The following is a 15,084-nucleotide window of genomic DNA, read 5'->3' on the forward strand; positions in this document are numbered from 1 at the left end:
GGACTTTATAATAAAAATTGCTACTAGAGACAAAGAAAGAGATTATTTAATTATAAAATGGCCAATATATCAAGAAGACATAACAATTATACATCGATGGATATATGTAACACAGGGCCCCAAAATACGTGAACCAAAAACAGTCACAATTGAAGGGAGAAATAGATAATTTAATAATAAAGATTTTAATATTCTGTTTTCCATAATGGATAGAATAACTGGGTAGAAGATCAACAAGTAAATAGAAGAACTGAACAACACTATAAACAACCTAACAGACATCTATAGAATACTCTAATAATAGCAGAATACACTTCTCAAATGCACATGGAATAATTATCAGGATAGACCATATGCTAGGCCATAAATTTTTTTCAATAAAAATTTTAAAAGATTGAAGTCATACAAATATGCCTTTGATCACAATGAAAGTACAAATCTAACAGAAGGAAATTTAGGAAATTCACAAATATGTGGAAATTATACAATATACTCTTAAACAACTAGTGGGTCAAAGAAGTCACATGGGAAATTACAAAATACTTTGAGATGAATAAGAATGAGAATAAAAATAAGAGCAGAAGTAAATGAAATAGAGAATTAAAAAAACAACAGAGAAAATTAACAACCCAAAACTTGGTTCTTTGAAAAGATCAGCAATATTGACAAACATTTAGCAAGACTGATCCAGAAAAAAAGAAATGATACCCAAGTTATTAAAATCAGGAATGAAAGATAGGATATGATTACTAATTGTACAAAAGAAAAGAATATTCTATGAACAATTTTATGCCTACAAATCAGACAACCTAGATGAAACTGACAAATTCCTAGAAAGAATAAACTACTGAAACTGACTCAAGAAGAAATAGAAAATCTGAGTAGATCTATAACAAATAAAGAAACCGAATCAGTCATCAAAAACCTCCCCACAAAGAAAAGCTCAGGACCAGATGGCTTCACTGGTGAATTCTACCAAATGTTTAAAGAATTAACACAAATCCTTCACAAAGTCTTCCAATAAACACAAGAGCAGGGATTACTTCTCAACTCATTCTATGATACCAGTATTATTACCCTCATACCAAAACTAGACATGAAACTATAGACCAATATACCTTAAGAATATAGATTCAAAAATCCTCAACAAAACACTAGGAAATCAAATTTAGTGACATATCAGAAGGCTTATACTCCACACCCAAGTAGGATTTATCCCAGGAATCCAAGGTTGGTATAACATACAAAAATCAGTCAACGTAACTGACCACAATTATAGCGTAAAGGAGCAGACAAATGGTGATCTCAATAGATACAGAAAACCATTTGACAATATCCACCATCCTTTCATGACACAAATACTCACCAAACTAAGAACTTCCTCAACCTGAAAGGGGTATCAATAAAAAACTCACAGCTAGCATCATACTTAATGGTGAAAGATTGAAAGCTTTTCCTCTTACATTGGGAACAAGACAAAGATGTCTGTTCTTGCCACTTGTATTCAACATCATATTGGATGTTTTAGCCGGGGCAATTAGGCAAGGAAAGAAATAAAAGGCATCCACATTTGGAAAGGAAAAAATAAAACTCTCTCTTTCACAGATGAAATGCTCTTGTATATAGAAAATCCTACGGAATCTATAAAAAAACTATTAGAACTAATAAACAAGTTCAGAAAGGTTGCAGGACGGAAGATCAATATACTACTACAATTGTATTTCTATACACCAGCATTGACCAATCTGAAAATGAAATTAAGAAAACAGTTAAATTTACAACTTACAACTTTATTCAAAAAGAATAAAATACGTAGGAAAAAATTAACAAAACAAGTACAACATGGTAGATTGAAAACTATAAAATATTGTTGGCTTAATAATAAAAAGGAAGGGGCTGGCTCCATGGCCAAGTGGTTAAGTTTGCATGCTCCACTTCAGTGGCCCAGGGTTTCGCCAGTTTGGATCCTGGGCGTAGACATGGCACCGCTCATCAGGCCATGCTGAGGCAGCATCCCACATGCCACAACTAGAAGGATCCACAACTGAAATACACAGCTATGTACTGGGAGGAGTTGGGGAGAAAAAAGCAGAAAGAAAAAAGAAGATTAGCAACAGTTGTTAGCTCAGGTGCCAGTCTTTAAAATAATAATAATAATAATAAGGTAAATAACCTAATTAAAAATGAGCAAAGGATCTGAGTAGATATTTCTCCAAAGAAGATAGTATATAAATGGCCAATAAGTGCATGAAAAGATGCTTTTTAACATCATTAATCATCACGGAAACGTGAATCAAACCCATAAGGAGATACTTCATACCCACTAGGATGGCTACAATCAAAAAGACAGCTAATAACAAATGTTGGCAAGAATGTGGAGAAATTGGAACTCTTGTACCTTGCTGATGGGAATGTGAAGGCACCCTCTTTAGAAAACGGTCTGGCAGATTCTCCAAAGGTTAAACATAGAGTTACCACATGACACAGCCACTCCTAGACTAGGCAAATACGAAGAGAAATGAGAACATATGTTCACAAAAAACACTTGCACAAGAACTTGATAACAGCAATATCCATCACAGCTAAAAGCCAGTTTATGTACTTAGTGTGAAAAATAGTGCCCTTTATATGAGTTTCATTAGCACTGCCTATAGCGTGTGTTTGTAAGCCCCATGAATGCAAGCACCATGTCTGATTTCGTTCATCATTGTGTGTCCTCCATGTAGCAGAGGGCTCAACACAAGGGAGGCAGTTGACAAATAGTTGTTGAATTGGTGAATGCATGATGTGCCAAGAAGGGAATACCCAAATAATACGGCTAGCACTTTCTCTCCCTTCAGAAACTAACTCATATTCAAAAAGTTGGTTGGTGGACTAGGAACAAGGGTAGTTAATTAAATAATTCAGATGTTTTATTTAAAAATTTTAAATTGGCATATAACATATATACACGATTCACCTTGAAAGCATGTGGACAGATGTTAGAAGAATATGGAGATTAGCATGGGCCCTGCTAAACTCATGGAACACACATCCATATAAATGTAAAATTTATAAGAGTACAGCTAAATGAACTGTCACAAAGTGAATATAACCTTGTAACCACCTCTCCAGTCAAGAAATCCAACATTCCTGGGGCTGGCCCCGTGGCCGAGCGGTTAAGTTCGCGCACTCTGCTGCAGGCGGCCCAGTGTTTCGTCGGTTCGAATCCTGGGCGCGGACATGGCACTGCTCATCAGACCACGCTGAGGCAGCGTCCCACATGCCACAACTAGAGGAACCCACAACGAAGAATGCACAACTATGCACCGGGGGGGCTTTGGGGAGAAAAAGGAAAAAATAAAATCTTTAAAAAAAAAAAAAAAAAAGAAATCCAACATTCCTGTTTCCGAGAATCACCTCCACCTGGTGACCCGTCCCAAAGACTACCTCCTCCCCAAACTAAACCTTCATGGCTTCTAAAACCACAGATTTGTTTTGCTGTTTTTTAACTGTTATAAATGAAATCATGCAGTATGTATTTTTTTGGTGTCTTTTCTTTTGGTTCAACATTTACCTGCGGTGGTGTAAGTAGCTGTAGTTAATGTATTTCCATTGTCGTATAGTACTCCAATGTGAATACACTGTGGTTTTTGTATCTGTTCTTCTCTTGATGCGCATTTGGTTGTTTCCAGTTTGGGGCTATTATGAATGATGCTGCTATGAATATTCTTGTACATGTCTTTTGAGGTCTTGCATATGTATTTCTGTTAGTTATATCCCGGAGGGTGGAATTGCTGAATCAGAGGACACGACCTGTTAAGATCTAATAATGCTGACAGACAGTTTTCCAGCATGTCTGAGAATGTCAATCAGTCCACATCCTTGCCAGCACTTACTGATTTTTAGTGGCTCAATATTTAGTAGCTGACATCTCCCTTTCAGAATTAGGATGGTTTTAGCTAAAGGAACTGCAATGATTTGCTGGTAGGACAGCTTCTCTCCAGCACTTGTCCTTGTACAGGTTAGCATGCCCAACCTAACTTTTTATGGATTCATTTATTATTCCTTTCTTCTAAAGTTATGAGATATTTCAAGGCTACACAAAGAGAAAACAATAGAACTGACACAACATCTCATTTCTCAGCTTTGTCAAATCTCAAGATTTTGTCATATGTCTCAGATCAATTTTTCAAGACAAAACATTACAAATCAATTGCAAATCCATCCTCCTTCAGCTCCAAAACCAGAGATAATTACTATCCTAAATTTATGATTCCTTTAAGTTTTTATACTTTTGCTCCATATATATGTATATATAAACAATATATAGTATTGCTTTACATGTCTTAAAACTTTATATAGATAATATACCATAAATATCATTCTGCATCATGATTTTATTGGTTAACGTGATTTTGAGATTTAGCCATGTTCATTCATTCTTGGTGTTTTGAATACACCAGTAAACAAAGACAAAGATTTCTGCCCTCATGCAACTTGTATTCTAGCAGGGGAAGACAGAAAGTAAACATTAAATATTACATGTGAATTATATTGCGTGTTTGAAAGGAGATCATCATGCCAAGGAGAAAGGAAAAACACAGCAGGAGAGGTGAGCTTGGGAGTATCAAGGGGAGAGGTATTTGCGACTGTAAATTGTAAACTGAGTGGCTGGAGAGGGCCTCTCGGAGAAGGTGACATTGGAAAGAAGACTTGACAGAGGTGAAGGAGGGAGCCACAGACAGCATTCCAGTAACGTCCAAAAATAATAGGTAGGGTGGGGGATGCAAATCATGGAGGAACTTGTAGGCCTTTGTGAGGATTTTGCTTTCACTGGAATGAAATGGGGAGCCAGTGAAGGGCTTGGGGAGCAGAGGAGAGACTGACTTAGATTACATTTTAAAATGTTGATACACATAACTCTGGTTCATTTATTTTAACTTTTGTGTGGTGTTCTATTGTAGGATCACACATTTATTCACTCTCCTATTAGAGGACATTTAAATTGTCTCCATATTTATTATCCACAATGCTGCAGTGGACATTTTTGTACCTGCTGCTTGGAACACGTGTAGGGGAATTTTTCTAGGAGGGGAATTACTGGATTGTGGGGTATTTGCCTCTTAAATGTTATTAGCTATTGCCAAATTGCTCTGCAAAGAGTATGTCCCACTTCACACTGTCAGTGTATATAGAAGTTTCATCTGCTGCACAGCCTCACCAGCTGGAAATATGTCTTTGTGATTTTAATTTGCATTTCTGCATCCCTGGTAAAGTTTAACACCTTTTCACGTCTTTATCTGTGGTTTGGGCTTTTCTTCTAATTGCCTGTCCATGTCCTTTGATCATTAGTCTGTGGAGATATTTCTCCCTTTTTGAAAATTTATTTTTAAAAGTTCTTTATATATTCTAGATACTGATCTTTTGTTGACTGTATACAATCTGTTGTTGATTATGTGTAATGCAAATATCTTCTCCCCTTCTCTGGCTTGTCTTTACTTTTTTTAAGGCATCTTTTGGTGTACAGAAGTTTTTAATTTTTATATGATTCAATATTTGAATCCTTTTCTGTTAAGGCTTCTACTTTTTGCAACTTGTTTAAGAAATCTCCTCTATGCCATGGTCATAACATTTTCTCCTTGTCATTCTTCTTCTATATTTGTTAATGCAATCAATCTGGTTAGTGTTAAGAGGGAAGAGGAAGGCTGATCTGTCCCCTTGGAGGTGACTTTGCATATCTTGCCTGGATTCTTTAATGCTGATTTCATGGTTTAACTCTCTGCGAACAGTTGCATTCTACTTTTTTCCAGGCTCCAGGGAAAACTTTACTGAAACATCCAAATCCTAGGCAGTTTTTTACTAAATGGGCCTGGGGTGGAGCCCAGGAATCTGCATTTTGATATACAACCCAGGTGATTTTGATGCAAGACGTCTCCTTTTAAATTCCTGGATAGTGCTTAACCACCCTTTCAGGTGGCTGGCAACAGGGTAAGGAACTTACATTTTGCCAGCTGATGATTTAGCCTCACTCTGCCTCCAGTTCCTCTTTAGTAAAAGTCCCTCCAAGGAAGAGTTCTTCCACGAATGGCGAGTCCACTGATGAGTTTCATGTGTAAAGACTTAGCCCGGGCTGGCATGTAGCAAGCCTCAGTAAATGGTGGATGTTCATTAACCCTGAAGGTCTCAATCTCTGGGGTGAGCTGGCCCTGCCTCCCTCCTAGACTCATCTCCCACAATGCTCCCCATCTTGGGCAAGTCACTTAACCCCGCAGAGCCTCAGTTTCATCATCTGTAAACTGTTATTAATAATCCCTGTTTTACAAGGTTGTTGTAAGGATTAGAAATGGCAAATAAAATGCCCAGGACAATGCCCAGCATGTAGTGCTGCTACAGGGTCTGTGCAAGCTGAGCAGTTGTGTTTTTAATTCTGGAGAAGCTGAAACTTGATGTTCAGAAGTTTTTCTCACCAGGGAGCCACAGCCCCTGGATGATGCTGAAGCATCTCCCAATGTCCCCTCCCCATGCCTAGAACAACTTGGGACATACAGGCTTTCAGTAAAGGTTTGATAAATTAATGTTTCCTTTCAGTGTAATACACAATTCTTACATTCAATCAGCACCTCCAAGGAAGCCACAAAACTGGAAAAACATTTTTATTGTTTTATTTAATGGGTGCCTATACAGAGCCTACAATATGTCAGGCGCTGTTCTAAGCGCTTTGTATTAATTAACTTATTTAATCTTCATAACAACCCTATGAGGTAGATACTATTGTTATTCTCATTTTACAGATGGGGAAACTGATTTAAGGAGCAACCCTAGAGGGAGTGGATTGAACCTTCCAGGTGTGCTGCATTCGGTATAGTGGGATTAGACTCGTGGAAAGAAGGCGATTCAATGGCTCATCCTTCCCAAAGCTTGCTGCCTCTGATTGTGGTGGTTTAATATGGTGGAAAAGAACCTTCTGAATGGAAAATCATATATCCTTGAGCAATATTAGTTGTACATAAATTCTATAATTTAAAACCTATCTTACCACTTCCCACCCATTAGTATGGCTACCATAAAAACAAACAACATTACAAGTGTTGGTGAAGATGTGGAAAAATTGGAACCCTTGTGGTGCACTGTTGGTGAGAATGTAAAATAGAGCAGTTGCTATGGAAAACATTATAGCAATTCCTCAAAAAATTAGAATTACGATACAATCTGGCAATTCCACTTCTGGGCATATACCTAAACACTTGAAAGCAGAGATTCAAAGAAATATTTGTGTACTCACATTCATAGATGCATTATCACAATAGCCAAAAGGTGGAAGCAATCCAAAAAAATATGATACATATACACACAGTGGAAGGTTGATTCAGCCTTAAAAAGGGAGTTCTGACACATACTACAGCATGGATGAAGCTTCAGGACAATATGCTAAGTGAAATAAGCCACACACAAAAAGACAAATACTTTATGATTCTACTTATATGAGGTACCTAGAGTAAACAGATTTATCAAGATTGAAAGTAGAATGGTGCTTGCCAGGGGCAGAGTGAGGGGTGGAATAGGAAGTTATTATTTAATAGGTACAGAATTTCAGCCTTGCAAGATATGAGTGCAATTAATGCCACAAAACTGTACACTTAAAAATGGTTAGGATGGGGCTGGCCCCGTGGCCGAGTGGTTAAGTTCGCACGCTCCGCTGCAGGCAGCCCAGTGTTTCGTTGGTTCGAATCCTGGGCGTGGACATGGCACTGCTCATCAGACCACGCTGAGGCAGTGTCCCACATGCCACAACTAGAAGGACCCACAACAAAGAATATACAACTATGTACCAGGGGGCTTTGGGGAGAAAAAGGGAAAAAATAAAATCTTAAAAAAAAAAAATGGTTAGGATGGTAAATCTTATGATATATATATTTAACCACAATAATAATAATAATTTTTTAAAGGAGAAAACAAACAAACAAAACTACTTATGTGATGATGGAAGAATAGATTGTAAGCTCCAGGAGACCAGTGACCTGTCTATTCTATTCATTATTGTGTATAGTCAAACAATATCTGGACATGTTGTATGTACTTAAAGATATTTGATGAATAAATGAACATTAAAAAAAAAACCCTCCTGCTAACTCCTATAGCCAAATAGGGAGCCCCACGAGAAATGGAAAACGGTGTTGGGAGGAGTAGGGAGAAAAAAGTGGAATCAAGGTAGAAGCCAGTTGTTCAATCTCCACCTGAGCCAGGCACGAGCCTGCTAAAAGGCAGCTGGAGAGGTGGGGAGGTTTCCCTGAGGTGGGAAGCAGATGGAACGCGGCACTCAGGAAACTGATTTCTGTCTGACTTTGTTGATGGCTGCACTGGCCTCCAGGGCCTCTAAAGAAGGTCTGAAATGCTACCTGGGACTCCTTTCTCACCTCCCCACTCCTGGACAGTCACCATGACTTTTCCATGCAACCTCTACCCCACCTCTGACCCTTCCTTGCTACCTTATTGCTGCTAGCAGAGTCCTTTCTAGTCTGTCTCCTCACCTCTAATCCTTCTGTTCTCCAACCCCAATTAAACAAAGTGATCCTTCTAAAAATTAGTTTTCGTACTTTTAAAAAGTTAATAAATGAGCCTCATTCTCTACCTACTAAAATCTAAACTGAGATGTTTAAAGAGTTCCATAGAACTCTATCCTTTTGCAATTGACATACAGGCTTGCTCTTCCCCTACATGTCTTAAGTGGTTTTTTTCTTTGTTTTTTACTTTTTATTATGGAAGATTCTAACATATCCAAAAGTAGAGAATACAAGGAACGCCCATGTACCTCTCCCATAGCTTCAGCAGTAGTCAACATATGTTCAATCTTGTTGCACCTGGACCCCCACCAACTCCCTGACCTCAAACACTACCACTTTTTTGACTCATGGGCTTTTTAATCTTTGGGTTTTTTTGATTTTCAAATAATATTTTTTATAAAAACTTCAAACAGGGGCTGGCCCCATGGCCGAGTGGTTAAGTTCACTCTCTCCACTGCAGCGGCCCAGGGTTTCACTGGTTCGAATCCTGGGCGTGGACATGGCACCGCTCATCAGGCCATGCTGAGGCCACGTCCCACATGCCACAACTAGAAGGATCCACAACTAAAAATATACAACAATGTACCAGGGGGCTTTGGGGAGAAAAAGGAAAAAATAAAAAATCTTAAAAAAAACCTTCAACATCACCAATGTGCCGAGCAAAGAATGTGAAAGCCTCTCACAATCCCGCATTTCTGAGACAATCATCGTTCACAGTTTAGTGTAGGTTTTTTCAGATTTTTTGCTGTGCATATATTAACAGATGAACTAAATATTTTCACAATATTATTAATCATACTTAATCTGTTTTGCAAATTGCTTTTTCCATTTAACAATATATCCTGGAAATGTTGCATATTAGATCATGCAGCTCTCTACCTTGTTCTTTCTTACAGCCAGATTGTGTCAGGCTACATACTGTGCCATAGTCTATTAGCCAGTCTCTATTGGTGGACAGTTACATGAGCAGTTTCCATCTTTTCATTGTTACAAAAAGTTTACAGAAAATGTGTTTTACATGTTTCTTTCTGCACTTGTGCAAGAATTTCTACAGGAAAGAGTCCCAGAACTGGAATTGCTTAGTTCACAGGTAAAGGCATCTTAAGTTTAAACAGATACTGTAAAATGTATGAAAAGTGTATGAAAGCACTTCTTTTGCCACATTCCTGGGTATAATTAATCTATCTAATCTTTGCCAGTCTGATAAATTTAATCGCTATTTCATTATAACATTTGAATTTGTTTAATTCTCTGTGAGTTTGAGCCTCTTTTCATCTATTAGCCAAACATCAGAACTTCAGGGAGGGAGTGGAGGAGGCAGTGTTACTGGCAGAGGGACAATGGGGAGGGAGAGCCTGAGCCTGGAAAGGTGGGCTGGCTCTAGAGGGCAAGCATCTTGAACACCTGGCTGAGGCAGCTGGACTACAAGCTACAAAATTCAAACCAAGGAGTGACTAGGTCAGATTCTCTGCACTCAGACTTGGTGTCCTGTGGTAAGCCTGAAAGCCCCCAGCCTGCCTCTGTCTTCATTTCTGGGAAGCACCTTTCCCCAGAGAAGCCCTGCTTCAGACCAGCCAACCCCTCCATCTCCCTAGCCTTCCTCCTTCAAATGCACCAGTGCTCAATTATGGTTTCAATAAAAGATGGCGGATTTGGGGTTCATCAGAAGATTGAGACACTAAAATTATTAGTAGAATAAATTTTTGTTAAATTTTAATACATGAATTCCTATACTTCTCAATGTGTATAGTAATTAATAACAATCAAAATTGTTTCCTGCATAGGACCTGAATTCAGAAAATTCAGTTGTAGCCACTAAATTCATTCACTCACTCAATGGTTCCCAAAGGCTTCCTGAGTGTTGCCAGGTATTGTCGCCAGACACAGGGATACAACACAGGAGACTTGGTCTCAGTGGAAACAATTCTTTTATTTCAAAATGAACTGTCAATATCAAAATATTATTAACAGGTGCAAAAACAGAACTAACAAAAAGAGAGTGAGCCAGCAAGAGAGACACCCTGATCTATGTTCAAAAGAATAAACACTAAATGCAAAAAAATTATTTTACCACGTTTAAAGATTGCCAAAGGAGATAGTACAAAAATGTAGAAAAATAATGTAGTAGAGAGTAAGCTGCAAATTAATATGAACTATAATGAAAAAATCTGTTTCAAAATGTGACTCATCTGATAATTTGCTTATAATATACAAGAATTGTTAACAATTTAAAGTACTTTTATCAAAAATGCATAATCTGAATCTAATCATCAGACAAACCCAAACTAAAGGAAATTCTACAAAACGATTGGCCTGTAATCTTTAAAAATATCAAAGTTATAAAGACTAGGCTGAGGAACTCTTCCAGATTAAAAGAAATTAAGAAGACAAATCAAATAAATGCAACATGTGATCCTGGATTGGATCCTGGTTTGGGAAAGAAAAAACTATGAAGGGCTTTATTGGGACAATTAATGAAATTTGAATACAAACTACAGATTAGATAACAGTAATTTACCAATGCTAAATTTTCTGGATTTGATAATTTGACTATGATTATTTAAAGGGACGTCCTCAATGTTAGCAGTGAAGATGGAAATATTTAGGAGTAAAAGTCTACCATTTGCTCTCAAATACTTCAGTAAAAAGATAATAATAATAGTATATATTGTATAGAAAGTGATAAGGCAAATGTAGCAAAAATAAGAACAATTGGTGAATCTAGGTGAGGAGTGTATGGGCGTTCATTGAATTGTTTTTGCAACTTTTCTATAAATTTGACATGTTTTTAAAATAAAAAAGCCTTTTAAGATATGTAAAGATATAAAGATATCTCCAATATCTCTGGTATGGTAAGGGTCATTGTTTAGAGTGGCTCGTTCATGCTTTCTGCAAAGAGGGGGCTAACCATGCAAGTGGGGCAGTATTGGATGCCTGAACACTGCCCTCCTAGTGTCAACACCAATGTCCTTTGCTCATGGAATGTGGTTCTTAGAAAAACAATACCGATGTCCGAGCTCCAAAATGAAATCAGCTTTGGGGACAAAGTTTAACTTTGTACCTTTGCCAATTTTGCCCCTGAACAGCAAGTAATATATGAGACCCTGGCAGCAATGCCTAGCCTGGCCCACCTCTGCTAAAGGCTGGAAGTAGTTCTGTACTCTCTTCCTTTTCCTTTTTTAAAATTTTTTAAAAATTTATTTTTATTTATTTATTTTTTGAGGAAGATTAGCCCTGAGCTAACATCTGCTGCCAATCCTCTTCTTTTTGCTGAGGAAGACTGGCCCTCAGCCAACACCTGTGTCCATCCTTCTCTACTCCATATGTGGGACGCCTGCCACAGCATGGCTTGCCAAGGGGTGCCATGTCCACACCCGGGATCCGAAACGGCGAACCCCAGGCCGCCTAAGCGGAATGTGCGAACCCAACCGTTGCACCACTGGGCTGGCCCCTCGTTTTATTTTTAATTTGAATTTTCTTGGTTATTCTTGGAGAGGCCAGGAATGCTCTGAAGCTTCCATAGATTAGAGTTAATCATTTGCACGACACAATCTGGGCCACCCTGTTCTTTGCTGTTAGAAAGGAACTTTCCTTTTCCTCTTAGGCCCCTCAGAAGACAAGCTGAGGGTCTTCTGAAGCTGCCCCAGGCCCTGTGGATGGAGGTCAGCCTGCTCAGTGCGGAGCCAGAGTAGAGTGAGTCTGTTAGGAGCTGGGAGAGTATGTCTGACATGGGGCTGGATTGGGCCTGGGCCAGGCCGGAGGCTGGGGTTGGACTGGTCTACTCTCACTTGCCCTTGAATGTTGAGACTGCTGACCTCTGAGGTTGGGGTAATACCTTGAGAATTCACTACATTTCTGTCACAAGTTGAACATGACTGTTTCATGGCAGAAGTTAGTAGAACACAAGAATGTTTTTTCTTTGTGTACTATGCAAATTTACCTAGGAGGCCACAGGTTCTTGGCACTCACGCACAAAGTGGAACTACAGTCACTGAACAAGTATCTATCGGGTGCCTACTGGGAGTTCCAGTGGTCAACTAAATAGTCAAGGTCCCTGCACTCACGGAGCTCAGAGAAAGTGAAAAGAGTCAGTGGGTTAGGACATTACAGCGTGTCACAGCACAGAAAGAGCAATTGCCTAGAGCCTAGACAATATGTATATATTTTTTAAAGCTGAATGGCAAAAACCACCAAAAAAATTTAAAAGGTAAGTGATAAACTGGAGGACAAAACAATATTTGCATATGTGTCAGCTAAAGGGCTAAACTGATGCAAAAAACAGACATACTACCCAATAGAAACCAAGGCCAAAGGTACTTGAGCAGACAATTCAATGAAAAGGAAACACAAATGGCTCTTAAACATCTGAAAAGGTGCTCAACCTCATTTATAATAAGAGCAATGCAAATTGAAATTCAATGAGATAGCACTTTCACCTTGGCCAAGAACAAAGGTTGATAACACTGTGTAGAGGGTTGGGGAAACAGGCTCCGGGATATCGCTGTAGGGAGTTAGCACTGGAACAACTGCCCTGTGGGGCAAGTTGGCCATAGTTGCCAAAATTTTAAGTACACATCCTTTGATCCGACAATTCCAATGCTAGGTACTTATCCTGCAGGCACACTTAAAACTTGCAAAATGTCATACCGTTAAGTGAGAAAAGCAAGGTACAGAACGGTACATATCATATGCTATCAGCTGAGTTTATATGTAAAATCATGTGGCTGTACCATAATTTTCTTAACTTTTCCCCTAATGCTAGGTATGTTGTTTCCATGTTTTTATGATTATAAGTAATGCTGGATGCACATCTTTTGTGCATGAATCTATGTCCACATCTTGGATTATTTCTTTGGGACAGTCCAGATTACTGGGCCAAAGAGAATTTATGATATACACTGCAACAACCATCAGCACTTGTTAAGCAGCCTGTATTTTTTCTCCTCTTCCTCACAACAGCCCTGTGAGGAGGGAGGAGCACTCCTATTTTCCTCATACTTGAGGAAAGGGGTTTAAGGAGGTGAAATGACTTGCCCTGGGGCACACAGCTGGAACTGCGGGTATCACAACTCACATCTGCTTGGCTCCCAAGCCCCTGCTTTAGAGCCCACTCATCTGCGTGGGGCGTTTTTAAGGCTCTTGATAAACATGGTCAAATTACTTTCTATTAACGTCATTTCAGTTTACACTCATACTGAAAGTGCCAAACTTGCCACACCCAGGCCAGTGTGGGGGATTCCATATTTTCATTTTGCCAATTGGGAAGGGGAAAAATAGCAACTCACAGGTCTTCCGTAACTTGTGAATCTGAACATTTTTCATATGTTTATTAGCTGTACTTTTCTTCTCTTAAGTGTACATGTTGGATTATACATTTTTAAAAATATGTACAACTTTCTTAAAAATGTAGCATGTCAGTTCTTATCTAGTCTCAGTAAAGACACTGGTTCATGGGGGCAAAAGCAGCAGCTGAGGCAACCAGATGGGTTGTTATGGCTCTTGGCTCGTGTCCTTGGCTTTACATTGGAGTTGCAAGTCCAGGAGGCCTAGGACTACCATGGGAGACATCGGGTGCATTCAGATTGAGAAAGGTGACAGCAAAGAGTTGGGTGTGATGCTGAAACAAAACCAACACTAAGATGAACCATCTATGTATTGTTTTCTGCTAGAGCAACAAATGTCTGGGGCCATTATCACCAGAATGGCCCTTTCCTTCTGCTCATTTGGCGATGTCAGGCTGGTGATGGCCACAGGACTCGCTGGCTGGGTCACCCGGAGGCAGGCATATTTTTGGTGCAGAGCAGACTTATTCAGGAGCAAGGCTGTCAGTTTCCAGAACCTTCTGCCCGATTTCCCCGCTTCCTTCCAGGAACACTGTTGGGGTCATATCCGGCCAGCAGGAGGAAGGCTGGGTGCCGGCTCCCTGACTGCAGAGGGCTCAGAGGCCATGCCAGACCCAGGCCCAGGCCCCGGCTCTAGCTCGCCCTTCCCAGCTGGAAGGGAGATGGTGGTCCCAAGGTGCTCGGTTCTGTAAGGCAGGCCCCCTAGAAGGGAGGCCACATAACCCGGCAGTGGGAGGGCAAGCAAGAGGCTTCTGTCAAAGTCTGCTGCTCACTGCGAGTTTTGTGCGCCTGACAGCGGCCCTCAGCTAGGTGAATTCTTTCAGAAAGGGTCTCATTCACATGCTGCCAAGACATCCGCTACCTATTCTTGAATTCACACAAAAATTAAAAGCAAAACCACAGCCCGGCTAATTTAGCAACTTGCGAGATGCAGCTGGTGCTCCTTTGCGTGCTGAAATTGCCAGGCCTTCTGGCCCCCACCCCTGCCACAGGGAGGTCTCCATGGAGTTATTTTGTATCCTGCCGCTCCAGGCCTGATTGTGACAGCTGAGTGACTTAGCTGCCACCGTGGGATATGGAATGACAAAGGCGCAGAGCATCGCCCTGTGGCGGGGGAGGGCGAGGTGGGTGAGGGGCTGCCGAGGAGCCCCTGTCCAGCAGCTGCCTGGGGGAAGCAAGTCGCGTCCTCGCTCCTTCTG

The sequence above is a fragment of the Equus przewalskii genome, chromosome 1 (genome assembly GCF_037783145.1).
Source record: "Equus przewalskii isolate Varuska chromosome 1, EquPr2, whole genome shotgun sequence".
Lineage (NCBI taxonomy): Eukaryota > Metazoa > Chordata > Mammalia > Perissodactyla > Equidae > Equus > Equus przewalskii.